Here is an 11,960-nt window from a genome sequence, read left to right as displayed (position 1 = left end):
GGTCCAAATTAACAAGGCTGTTGTGTTTTATTCTACAAAGAAATAAGAGCGTTTCCAAACCTTGGCTTCTGTTATTCAAAGTCACTGCTATTTTCTTTCTGGAGAGAGGAAGGGAAAAATGGACAAACAACAGATCCTGTTTGCCTCAATTAACTTACTGATGAAAGTGACATAAGAATTCGGGTGGAGAAGGGTAAAGCAGAGAACATTTAATCCAAAAGTTATAACCTGCCTGCACTGGAAGGCATAAATGGGATGTTCCTGAGAGGGAAACAGATTTGCAGTGGACAGAGCCATCTCTCCACAGTCCTGAATGTTCAGAATCAACACTGAGTGACCACTCAATGAAAATAAAAGAACAGGAGGAAACGACAAGGTACCAGTTCTGTCAACTAAGGTAATATTTTCAGGCAAAAAACCCTCACCATCTTCACAATAAAATACAAGGAAATAGGTGAGAAAATACAGTTTTAATGCACTTGAAATTGAAAAATTGCCATCTCACCAGAATATAAATTCTGGGAAAAATGGTATCCATTTCAATAGAAAACAAAAAAAGTCAGAATTGAGAGATTCTCAGAGCTGGCACTGTGCACAAGAGCTTTGAATATGCTTAATCAGAGTTCTTGAAAATGTAGTGTACCTGGGTAGGCTAGAATGCAATCCTAAACATGTTAGCTTAAACTCCTGTAAAAGAAGAGGACACAGAAACAGGGATTTCAGAAGCAGGAAAGCACCTGAGGGACATAGACCTGACATGGGAGCTACCGGCTGGGCTTAAACCACAACACAGGCTGAATGAGCTTTTAATTTTTTGATCCTAAAGTCCCAGGAAATAGGCATGAGGCATGCAAAAACCCCCAACAACCAGACTGTGAATTCCCTGCTTTCGATTGTCTCTCTAATTGCGCCTTATATTTTTGTGTTATTTGCGTTACTATTTTGAAATTGGTTTAAAAAAAACCCAAACCAAACAATAAAAACTCCTGTGCGTAATATTTTTAATTCATCCCTCTGTGGCTTTGTATCACTCACCCTTGTGCTAAACAGCTAAAGCATATAATTCAGCCCAACAACAGTGGCAGAGAATCAGTGATGTCCTTCAAAAAGATGCAGGGAAACGCAGAATGACAAAGACAGAATAATTTTATTGCTTGCAACTGGAGGAAATGGATTGCTTGTATCTGGCAGCAAGCCAGGCTGGAATCTGAAATGCTGTTGCTGCTGTAAATAGGATGAAAGGGATTCATAATCCATCTCTGTGCCCATTGTAGCTAGGAAAATTATAAGCAGAAAAAGCTATTAAAAACCCCAGCCCGAAACAATAAAACCAACAGGAGAAAGCTTTACAAAATGTGGAAGAGACTTTTTTTGTGTTGATAATTTGTAGACTAATTGTCATGACGAACCATTTGGGACTTGGTTAGGAACTAACTAATTGTTAGTTACTGAATATAGGTGATACAGGTGTTACAGGTGTTGAATTCCTGCAGTATGCATGTTTAATACAGGTATTGCATATAGGTATTGAATTGTATTGAATACAGGCCTCTTGTTCAGAACAAATGACATCTTGTCAGACTTCTCCATCAACTGCTCCATCCAGGGCGGACATTGTGCAGATTAATTGATGAAAGTGTGTTAATCTAAAACCTATGATTAGGGATTTCAGGTGTTGTCCTCCACATAAGAGTCAATACAGTGCAGATAAATCACAGAATCACAGAATTCCAAGGGTTGGAAGGGACTTCAAAAGATCATCTAGTCCAACCCCCCTGCAAGAGCAGGGTAACCTAGAGTACATCACACAGGAACTTGTCCAGGCGGGCCTTGAATATCTCCAATGTAGGAGACTCCATAACCCCCTGTTTCAGATTCCCTTGGACTGGACAAATAGCTGAATCACCTGAGCAAGAAATAATGTTCTGCAGTTCTCTACTGTCTGTGTAAAGCAAGTCTGATGTCTTAACTGCTTGCTTGGATGGGAAGGTTGTTGAAACAGAATACTTCATTCAAATGCTGAAGTGGGAAGTAGAAGGCTCAAAAGGAAGTGCCATAGCCTCAGAGCTTAACTGAGGAGAGGGCTGCTTCAGAAAGGAGCGAGGAAACCTTCAATAGCTAAAGCAGGTCATAGTGTCATGTGGTTTGGTATTCCCAGAGGTACCAACAGAGATAAAGCCTTTGGGCTCATTCAGCTGCATGGAACCTGTGCTCATTTTAATTGTTACACAAAATATCGATGGGAAATCCCTGGCGTGTAGGAAAAATGCTATTGATTTCCACTGTGCCATAGCAATGTCTGTGGCATGCAGGATGGGAACTATTACAATAACCGTATCTAATGTGATGTATAAAACACTCCCTGAATTGCCAGAACAAAGATGGTGTTCAAATTAGGAAGGGAAAATCTTTATGGTATTGCTTTCAATACCATGACTTCCTGAAGAAGTGGGGACTTAAAAAGCGCATGGTGATATAAGTGAGGGAGCTGACATACTGCTGGCTTTAACCGTGAGTATGCCAAGGTGTGAAACTTCATTGTGAGGTTCAGACTTAGACACTCAATCTCTGCAAAGGATCAAAGACTGGTTGAAGCCAGCAGATAGAGTACAAAATGTCAAAGAAGATTCCTTTTGGCTCCTTCAGCCTTCACACTGTCTAATGTTTTCCCTCTGAACAGGCTATGTGATACTACCTTGCACGTGGGAACAGATGCGTGAACATTTATACACGCACACCAGAGGTAGTATCTTCCATCTGCACCTGCAGAAAAGCTCTGTTCAATGTCCAGGAATTTATTCTAAAGAGATTTTGGCTCAGAGCAGTTCTGCAGATCTGGGTAGTCAAGGGAGCCAGTTCTGGATGCTGTTTTCAGTGGTGAGGTAGATATTTGTCCTCTCCCTCCACTGCTATGAAGGCAGTCTACGATGCGACTAAGATCTCTGTGTTAGAGCATGAGCATGGATGTAGTTCCTTCCAGCTGAAGGTTTTTTCCTTAAAGTATGTTGGAATATTCTCCTGCATAAAAGTTATATTGTGTATGAGCACATACTTCCCTCTGCTCTCAATTATCTGCAATCATATAAAAATATTTTAAATTGTAATGCAAATAAAATTAAATCCCAGTCTGTTTTGGTTCTATAGATATTCATGGTCTCCTTGTACTTTTTAATGCATTTGCCAAAATAAGCTGTAGTTTTGTTGGCAGCTGGCTGCTTTTCTTACTGCATGCTCTCCTACCTTGAGAAATGAGAAGCCCAAGATCACTTTTAATGCTTATCTCCCATGCCCTGGACTCTGAAGTGACCTGAAGTCTTTTCACTGTTTCTTTTCACAAGTGCTCCCGAGTCCTCTGCTGAAAAGTGACAGCTCACCTTTACAATTTGGTGTCAGAATTCTTTGAAAGAATGTCTGTTAGTGTCACCTATACTATGGCTAGTTGCAGCTAAAGGGGATTTGCTTGAGCATTCTCTGACTGTGGTGGCATTGGAACTGCTGTGGTGTTACTGATGCCCCTTTTGTTTCTCTGACAGGCAATGGAGAATGGGCTCCCGTAAACTCAGCTGAACTTGGAGATGTATGAAAGAAGCGCATAGGGCATTATTCATGGGGGACTGTTTTTAGCAATACAATTTTCCAAGTCTGTGAAGCACTGAGATGTTAAGGGGAAAATCCAGTGCAATGAAAGAAACACTTGTGTATGCTTCACGCCACTAGTTTTCAGAGATTTTATGAATTTGTCCAAATTCTTTGTGTTAGTACACCTGCTTGGATTTGGAACTCACAGCCACTCAGTGGAGAAAGATTAGGTGAATAACAAAAGTGGTTGCTGGTGAATCACAGGAATATAATTAACAATGTGATGAATTAAAACTCCCACCTAATAAAAAAAGATGCTCCATTATTACAATATGAAGCTTTAACTGCTCAGGTTGTGGATATGGGTGTATTTTAACAAGGTCCCAAATTAAAACAGGGCTGTTACTGATTATGGGCTATCAACAAGTATTTTGTAAGCAATTTCAATACCAAAAATGTCTGGTAAAGCCTGGGAAGGTGGAGAAGATCCTGAGGAGACAAGAAGAAAATATTATTTGAAGGAGACATTCCAGTTAAGGACATCTTTCTCCAGAAGACATATACATCTGGAAGGAAAATTTCACGCATATTGTTCAGGATCTGGCGTTTTATGTTAAATACTGCATTTGTTCTTGGAAGGCTTTAGTAATGCTTTTCCAGAAAACCACTTTTTGAAGGACAAACATGGTATCTGTGGACTTGTTTCTGCTGCTTTTGCATAATCTACAAATTCATATTCACAATATCTGGATTAGTCTTTGACAAAAACGAAATGCAGTGACCAAATAATTTTGACATATTCTTTAATCAAAAGAAATGTGTGTTGCTTCGGCACATCCATCTCTTCTGGCTTTAAAATTCATTTCCATTGCTTGGATGGCAAATAAATTTTGTTCTGTTTCTGTAGAGTTTAGTAATATAAATTATGTTGTATGGAAATAAGGTCAGATGTATCTTTAAAACCAGTAAAGAGAATGGATGTTATATGAAAATAAATTTGGCTTTAGTGTTGAATGCAACTGCTTTAAAAGCATATGCAGGTATGCCTTGTATACAAGGTATACAAGTATTGTATAGGGATAAATAAAAATCTTCCCCTTAAAACAATCTTCATTCAAAATATAAACACATCTTGATTATTAGTATTAGAAAGAGATCTAACACTACACAACTCACACTGCTTCTAGGTGCCTGATCATGTCATCAAATTTGTTGTTTGTTTTTTTTTAATGCAAAATGGATGGAACACTTTCAGTGAGAGGGGGAGAAGTACCAGCATCTCAGCCCACAGTCTTACACATCACAGACTTTGGGCAGGGAGGAGGTAGGGATTTGTGTGCACTCAGAGGAGGGAGTTGAAATTGGGGTTCTCAGATTTATGGATGTGCCTCCCAAGTCAGGCAGAGGTAGACTGAAGTTACTTCTCCATGAGACATATCCTGAGCTGCCCGTCACTGGGAAGGCTGAGAAGCCTCTGAGCAGAACACATGCCCTGGGAAGCTTGGGCACCACTATCAGGACAGTAAGCATTCTTGACTTTATTACCTTAATTTGTCAAAAGCCTATTTAGGGTAAGTCTTTTACAGCTTGAGGTGTATAAACTCTTGCAGTGTATGCATCAGCTTACTGGAATTCGCTTGACTGGAATTAAGTAACGTTAAACCAACGTCCTTTTCATCCTCTCAGGATTCGCAGTAGTTTAACTTTTTTTTTTTTTCAATAAAAAAGCTAGAATATTCTATTATTCTTGTTGTGCCTCCATACTGTGCTTCAAGGGTGCTTTGATTGATGAAGACTGCTTTCTGGATGTTTTCCCCTTCCTGTTTTTATAACTGAAACTGTCAACCCTCTCTAAAGACTTAGTAAATAGTGAGATCAATTGCTGTGTAGCTGGCAGAAAAGCAAGGACAGTGACTGAACCAGTGCTGGGCTGCAGGTGAGCAAACGGGAGGGATATTTCAGGTGGTTTAAGAAAAATCCTGGGCTTGCTCAGACATATTGAAGGACTGCATGAAGAATGTTTACAAAGGCTAATGTGAGGCTTGAGGGGCTAGCCCTCTGAAAAACCCATATCACCAAAAAAAAAGGGAGAGATGCCCATCCAAACAGAGTGTTGAAGTAGGCTTTACTCTTACTTGCTTTATCTCTTTCTGGTCACCACATGGGGAGCCTTCTTTGTAGCCCAGCACAGTGACATGAACTGCCTCCCTGTTGGATACTCCATCTGAAACATGGTGAGCCAGTTACTAGAAGATGGGAGAAGGTGGTGGTGGGGATGCTTCCTCAAGAAAGCATTGGAACTGGGCCTGCAGATTTCACCTGTACCACAGAGCAGATTCTGCTCCTTTCTTTCTGTCCCGCACCTTTTGGGATCTCAATTTTACTGCAGTTCTAGAACTGGAGAAGGGTCAGTTTTTCACTGGGGCTTTAAATCCATTTTGGTTCAAGTAGTAAAACAATCATTGGAGGCATTGATTGTTGGTGTTTAGTCCAGTTCATTCCATGGCTACTACCAGGAAATACCAGTTTGGAGAGGAAAGTGGCATCACATCTTTCTGGGCCCCGGGGAAACCTGTCAACTGAAATAAGGTAGGCAGTTGTGGTGTCCGCATTTGAAGAAAGGTGTTGGAAACCTCAAAAGGCTTCACAAACACATTCCAAGAATCACTGGGGGTCCATAAAACTCAATGTTACAGGAACAGACATGAAAGAGAAGATTCAAGGCAATAAGAGGTTGAGAGATTGATTGATAGTGAGTTCTGTTGTTCCTTATGGTAGATGGCTTTTTGTTTAGCAGTAAAAAGGTGCAATGAACCTTAGTGGTTAAAAGTTTGATCTAGTTCCAAGCAAGAAAGTTTGCATTTTTAACAGTGAAAGGGCATGTTTTTATCTGGATGAACTGAGGAATAAATGTGGGAATTTTAAGTTGTGAGTGCCCCAGCTGTCTGGTCTCTCCTGCTGCTGCAGGTAACTGCTCTTATAAGAGCCTACAGAAGGAGGTGAAGTGGCTGTATCTCAGGTACTCCAGAGTAAATCTGGTATTTTCAGTCAAACTGGTCTTCACTGGTGACTGAACTGCTCTTCTGGGGAAGGAGGAATTGTATTCCGCTAAATTAACATAGAAATGTTTTAATGGAACTGAGGGGTTGTGTCTTCATTACACTGTAAGAACAACCTGTAAGGCATGGTTGAATGTGACTGTCACTTGGTGAAATAATTGTGCTGAAGCAGGCTGCAGTAGTTCTCAAAAGCAGGATGCTGAAATGTGCTAACCCCTTGGTTTTAACTGGATCCTAGCTCCAAGAAAATTTCCAGTCTGGACGAGCCTCCATGTGCCAAGGATAGCTGGGAACCTGGGCCTGTGAGATAATTAGGTACCAATCACTTGAACATGACATGTAACTGAGGGTGTGTAGGGCACATCATGCATCATGAATGAGCATTAACCTGAGCCAGCAATGCACGCCTGTGGCAAAGGCAGCCACAAGGCACCTAGGGCTGCAGGGCACCTGGGGCTGCAGGGGAGGGACCTCTGTGAGCTGGAGGCAGGTGGCCCTTCCCCTCTGCTCAGCACTGGTGGGGCTTGTTGAACGTGCTGGAACCAGTTCTGGGCTCCCCAGTACAAGAGAGGCATGGACGTACTGGAGTGGGTACAGTGAGGGTGATTTAAGAGGTTGAGAAATCTGCTGTATGAGTTGAGGCTGAGTAAGTTGGGACTGTTCAGCCTAAAGAAGAGAAAGCGGATGGTGGCCTCATCGGTGGCCCTCATGGGGGGAGTAAAGTAAAAGGAACTAAACGATGCTCACAAGAAGTAATGGGCACATTTTGAAAGACATGAAATTCCATTTAAACATAAGAAAACACTTTTTACTGTGCAGGTGATCAAAAAGTTTGCCCAGGGAAGCTGTGGAATTTCTGTCTTTGGAGATAATGGAAACATGACTGGACACAGTACTGCTCAATCTATTCTGAGCCTGCTTGAGCAGGTGGGGGTTGAACCAGGCAATCTCCAGAGGTTCCTGCAACCTCAGCCATTCTGTGATTCTGTGACACCAGAATGTTTATTAGTGTGCAAGGAGCACTGGGGCTGATGACACCGGTCCTAATAAGATACTTCATCATTTGACTTCTCATGTATGCAGTGTTTTGCGTAGGATTTTTCACTGTGGCATCAGCACCCAATTGCTGCTGACTAACTCCTGTTCTTCTGATGGGGTTCTTTCTGCATGTCCTACTGCATTTTAGGACTTGGCTGCAAATTGAGAAATCTGATGATGCTTTGGTTCTTAGGTGTATGATTTTGTGTTTGGGTTCGCATCTGCACTAACAAAACTGACCATTTTTTAATCTCAACAAATGATCAGTCAGTCTGTGTAACAGAACTGTTGCCTTTGTTGTTTTCCACATTAGTTATTTGTATGTCATACATGCACACTTTCCATGCAGTAATGCTATGTTTTCATCAAGGGCATTGATGAATGTATTGAAAAATTTGTGCCAAAACAGATCCTTCTATAAGCTCACAAAATATGCAATCCCTTGGAATGAAAGCACTCCAACTGCAATCTATTTTTATGACTTAGTTGTTAACCGGTTCTAAAAATTATCCTTTAATGTGTTACATTGATTTTGTTTAAAGTTATTTTTTAATGCAAGATTATGTCAAATGTCTGATGAAGACACTATTTCAACCACAATCTTCATTATCAGTCTAATGCTTAAGCTCATTAAAAGAGTATCAAATTTGTTTGGCAGTCTGAGTTCCTGGGAAACCGTGTTGACTGATGCTGATAAATCTGTAATCTGTCAATCCTGTTATTAGTACCCCGTATAGGTATTTCTATTAGTTTGCTTGATGACACTTGCTGGCTAACGCTGCCTGTAGTTACCCAAGCGATTACATTTATCGTCCGCAAATATTGGTTCACTGCTAACTTTTTCTGTGCAAAGCCTGAATTTCAGCTCGCGGGAGTACCGCTGCAGCCCGCCCCGCAGCGAAGCGCAGGGCTGCCTTTGCAGACCTGTTTGCGTTCAGTTCCTTAACCCTTCCCCTCTTCCTTGGAGGCGATGGACGGGTTTTTGCGGCGGGCGCAGTAGCGCGGCGATGCTCTAGGTGGGGCTTCAGCCCCGGCAGAGGCAGCGAGCTGGCCTGCCCGCTTCCGAGGGAGCAAACCCAGCCCTTAAAGGCGGTGGAGGGATTTGGAACACCTCTGTCGCGTCTTTGAATCCGCCCATGTGCCTTCTGACCCCGGCTTGCGTGCTGCGCTGTTTCCTTTCATCCCGCTTGACAAGTAAACCTTTTTGTCTGCTTTATCTTTCCTTGAAATTGGTACGTGTACGGGCACCAGCCAGTGTACATGGAGAGGCTTGCACGGCAGTGCAAGGGTGCGGTCTCATTAGTAGAAAACACATCCATGAGTCCTCTAAACTATTTTTAACACCTCAGCCTCACATCTTACTGCACTAGTGGGGAATGGCATCACCTTGGTTCAGCACTGATGTCTCTAGGCAGCAGGAGAGCTGGCTCAGTGTGCATTCAGGGTCTGGGCTGTAGGCTGGGACTCTGCGTCTGTAGTGGTGAACCAGACCATGATCGGAGCATCTTGGTGGCACAGCTGCCCACTTCCATGCTTTTAACTCTGTTAGCCTCCGTTGGACACTGAAAGATGGAAGCTTGATAAGGTGGGTGAAAACTGTCAGACTCAAAAGTTTGTGATTGCAGTAAAAAGTCCAGCTGGCTGCTGGTGGCTGGAGGTATCCCTCAGGGTGGATACTGGAGCCAGAATTGTTTCATGTGTTTAGTACTGAGCTGGACAAGGGGATGGAATTTGTTAGTGCTTTGGGTATACAGTCCCATTCCTGGGGTTTGGCTGCCGAGGTTGGGGCTAACTCCACACCTGTGCAGTCAAGAGTGACTCTGGTGATCACTCCATTTGGGGTGATTTGGAGTGATTGGGGTCAGGGAACTTCAAATGTGCTGTGGAGGGTTTGCAGCCAGGGCCAACCCTTACCATCAAGAGCTGCTTTCAGTTGCTTGTGTTGTGCCGGGGGCACTGACATGCAGAGGGACCTCTCCGCTCATCCACAGGCAGCCCCCTGGCTGTGGACCAGCACGGGGACCCCAGGGTCTGGGTTTATCCCATCCCTGACCCAGCCCAGCCTGCTGGGTTTGCTCAGCCTGGAGAAGAGATGCTTCCAAGAGAACTTACTGCTATCCACAGTTACCTGCTGGGCAGGTGTGGAGAAGATGGATCCAGCCTCTTCTCCAAGGTGCCTGCTGGAAGGATGAGAGGCAGCTGGACACAGACTGCAGCATGGGGAATACTGACCAGATGTTAGGAAAAAAACTGTTCACCTCGAGGGTGGTCAAACACTGGAGCATGCTGCTTAGAAAGGTCCTGTTTCTGTCCTTGAAGATACCCAAAACTTGACTGCACACAGCCCTGAGCACCTTAATCTAGTTGTCCCTGCTCTGGGCAGATTGTCTGACCAATGACCTCCAGAAGTCCCTTCCAAACTGTATTAGTCTGTGAGTCTGTCATTCTGAAACTGTGCAGCTGTATCCAAACCAGCAGTGCACCCTGGCCTGCACTGCCTCCTGAACTGTTCATGGGGGTCACTGGGGAGAATGCTAGCTGAGCAAGGGGAAAGCCATGGCACTGGCCATAGTCACTGTTTAACAGTGAAGGAGGCAGAGTTCCGGTGTCTGGGATGGCTTAAGTAAATAAGCACAGTTTCCAAAAACAGAAACAGAAAGTATAAATATGGCAAATAAAACCACTACTTTATTTTCATGCAAACACTGTTAGCTTCTTCGTTCTGTTAATTTCATTTATGGTGATAGTTACAAACGTGAAATCCTGATCCTTCTTAGGCTGCAGGCTGCACAGGTATCACTGCAGGCTTGTGCACACCTTTATGATTGTATGCAGGTATCTTTTCAGCAACACTGATATTCCATTTGCTCTTTTGTAGATTGGAAACCCTTTTTGAAACTGAAACCTGAAATTTCAGAACCAAACTAAAGATTTCTTACTGTTTGGCTGATTTTCTGTAACAATACGTGTATCTAATTATTAACTCCTTATTCCTGGCTAGGATCCATTCATATAAAGATTTTTAAAACATGACAGCTTTTACGATTGCTCATTTTTTTTGCACACAGAAGACAATATTTATATATATTTTCATCATGTTTTCTGGAAAAACAGGAAGCTGAAAATCTTTCCTTTGCCTGCCAAGTTCACAGTGTCATTCCTAAGGGGGGAATATAATCCGAAGCAACTGAAAATGCCCTGTCATCAGCCTTTCCCTGTTTAGTCTATTAGCCACTCAGCTGTATAATGTATTATCTGACACACACTGATAAGCAGCTTAGCTGTCCGAGATCATATTAAATATGTTTGGTTTAGCCTGATTCTGCAGCACTCCATGAGGAGACACCCTCATGTCCATCTGGAGCCATTAGGAAATCCAGTGAAGTCCTACCCAGAAATGGGACTGTCCTGCACTGCTTATGGCATTGGTGGAGGACATACTTTCTGATTGTCTGGTCCTTCCTTCTTTTCTAAAACCCTTACTCCAGCTTCTGTTCATGCACTTAAGAAATTAAATATTCAAGCCAGCCCATGCCCTAGAAAACAAAAATATCCCTATAGCAAATCATGCAGAAGTTTATAGGTTAGAGTGGAACTGCCCTCTATGTTTAATGAGTTCTACTGGAAAAACACATTTTAAAAAGAACTCCTACCCTGTATGTTCCATACTTTAAAAATACATCTTTTTAGTATTTTGTCCATCATTCATTGGAAGTTTGACAACGACATCCACTCAACATGCTCTCTCTTCAGTTACTTGTAAAATTCATGTCACCTTGCAAAAACCCCTGGATAATCGGGATTCTCTTGAGTCTGCCAAAAGCCCCGACACTAATACACAGGTGAGGTAGCAGTCTTTGCCTCTTTTTGACACCTCTCTAAGGTCAGAGGGATAAAGACTCTGTAAGGACAGATCCTCTCAGGCCCTTCTTCACTGTGGCTCCGACAGCGCCTGACACGGATACGTGGACTCCTTTTGCTGTTCGAGGAGCTCCGTCTGCAGCTCAGTAATCACAAGCTGAATTTTAACCTATAGATATAAATAGATTTGATGGGGATAATGAATGTGCTAGTCATCCCTACACAGACACTGCCAAGAAAACAGCAATATTATTTGAAAACAAAACAAAACATAAATTCAAAATGTTTGCGGGGGGGGGGGGGGGAAGAGGAAATGGGGACAGACTGAGGTGGAAGGACGCAGTTAAGGCAACTTTAGAACTTAAACCCAGCATTAACTGATATTGGTGTTGGCTAAATATAATAAATACAGCACTGGCTAAA

The sequence above is a fragment of the Pezoporus flaviventris genome, unplaced genomic scaffold (genome assembly GCF_033815535.1).
Source record: "Pezoporus flaviventris isolate CSIRO_AGI_PZ_B2104156 unplaced genomic scaffold, CSIRO_AGI_Pfla_v1 ptg000031l, whole genome shotgun sequence".
NCBI classification, from domain to species: Eukaryota; Metazoa; Chordata; class Aves; order Psittaciformes; family Psittacidae; genus Pezoporus; species Pezoporus flaviventris.
The sequence above is the reverse complement of the archived record's forward strand: the minus strand, read 5'-3'. Positions refer to the sequence as shown.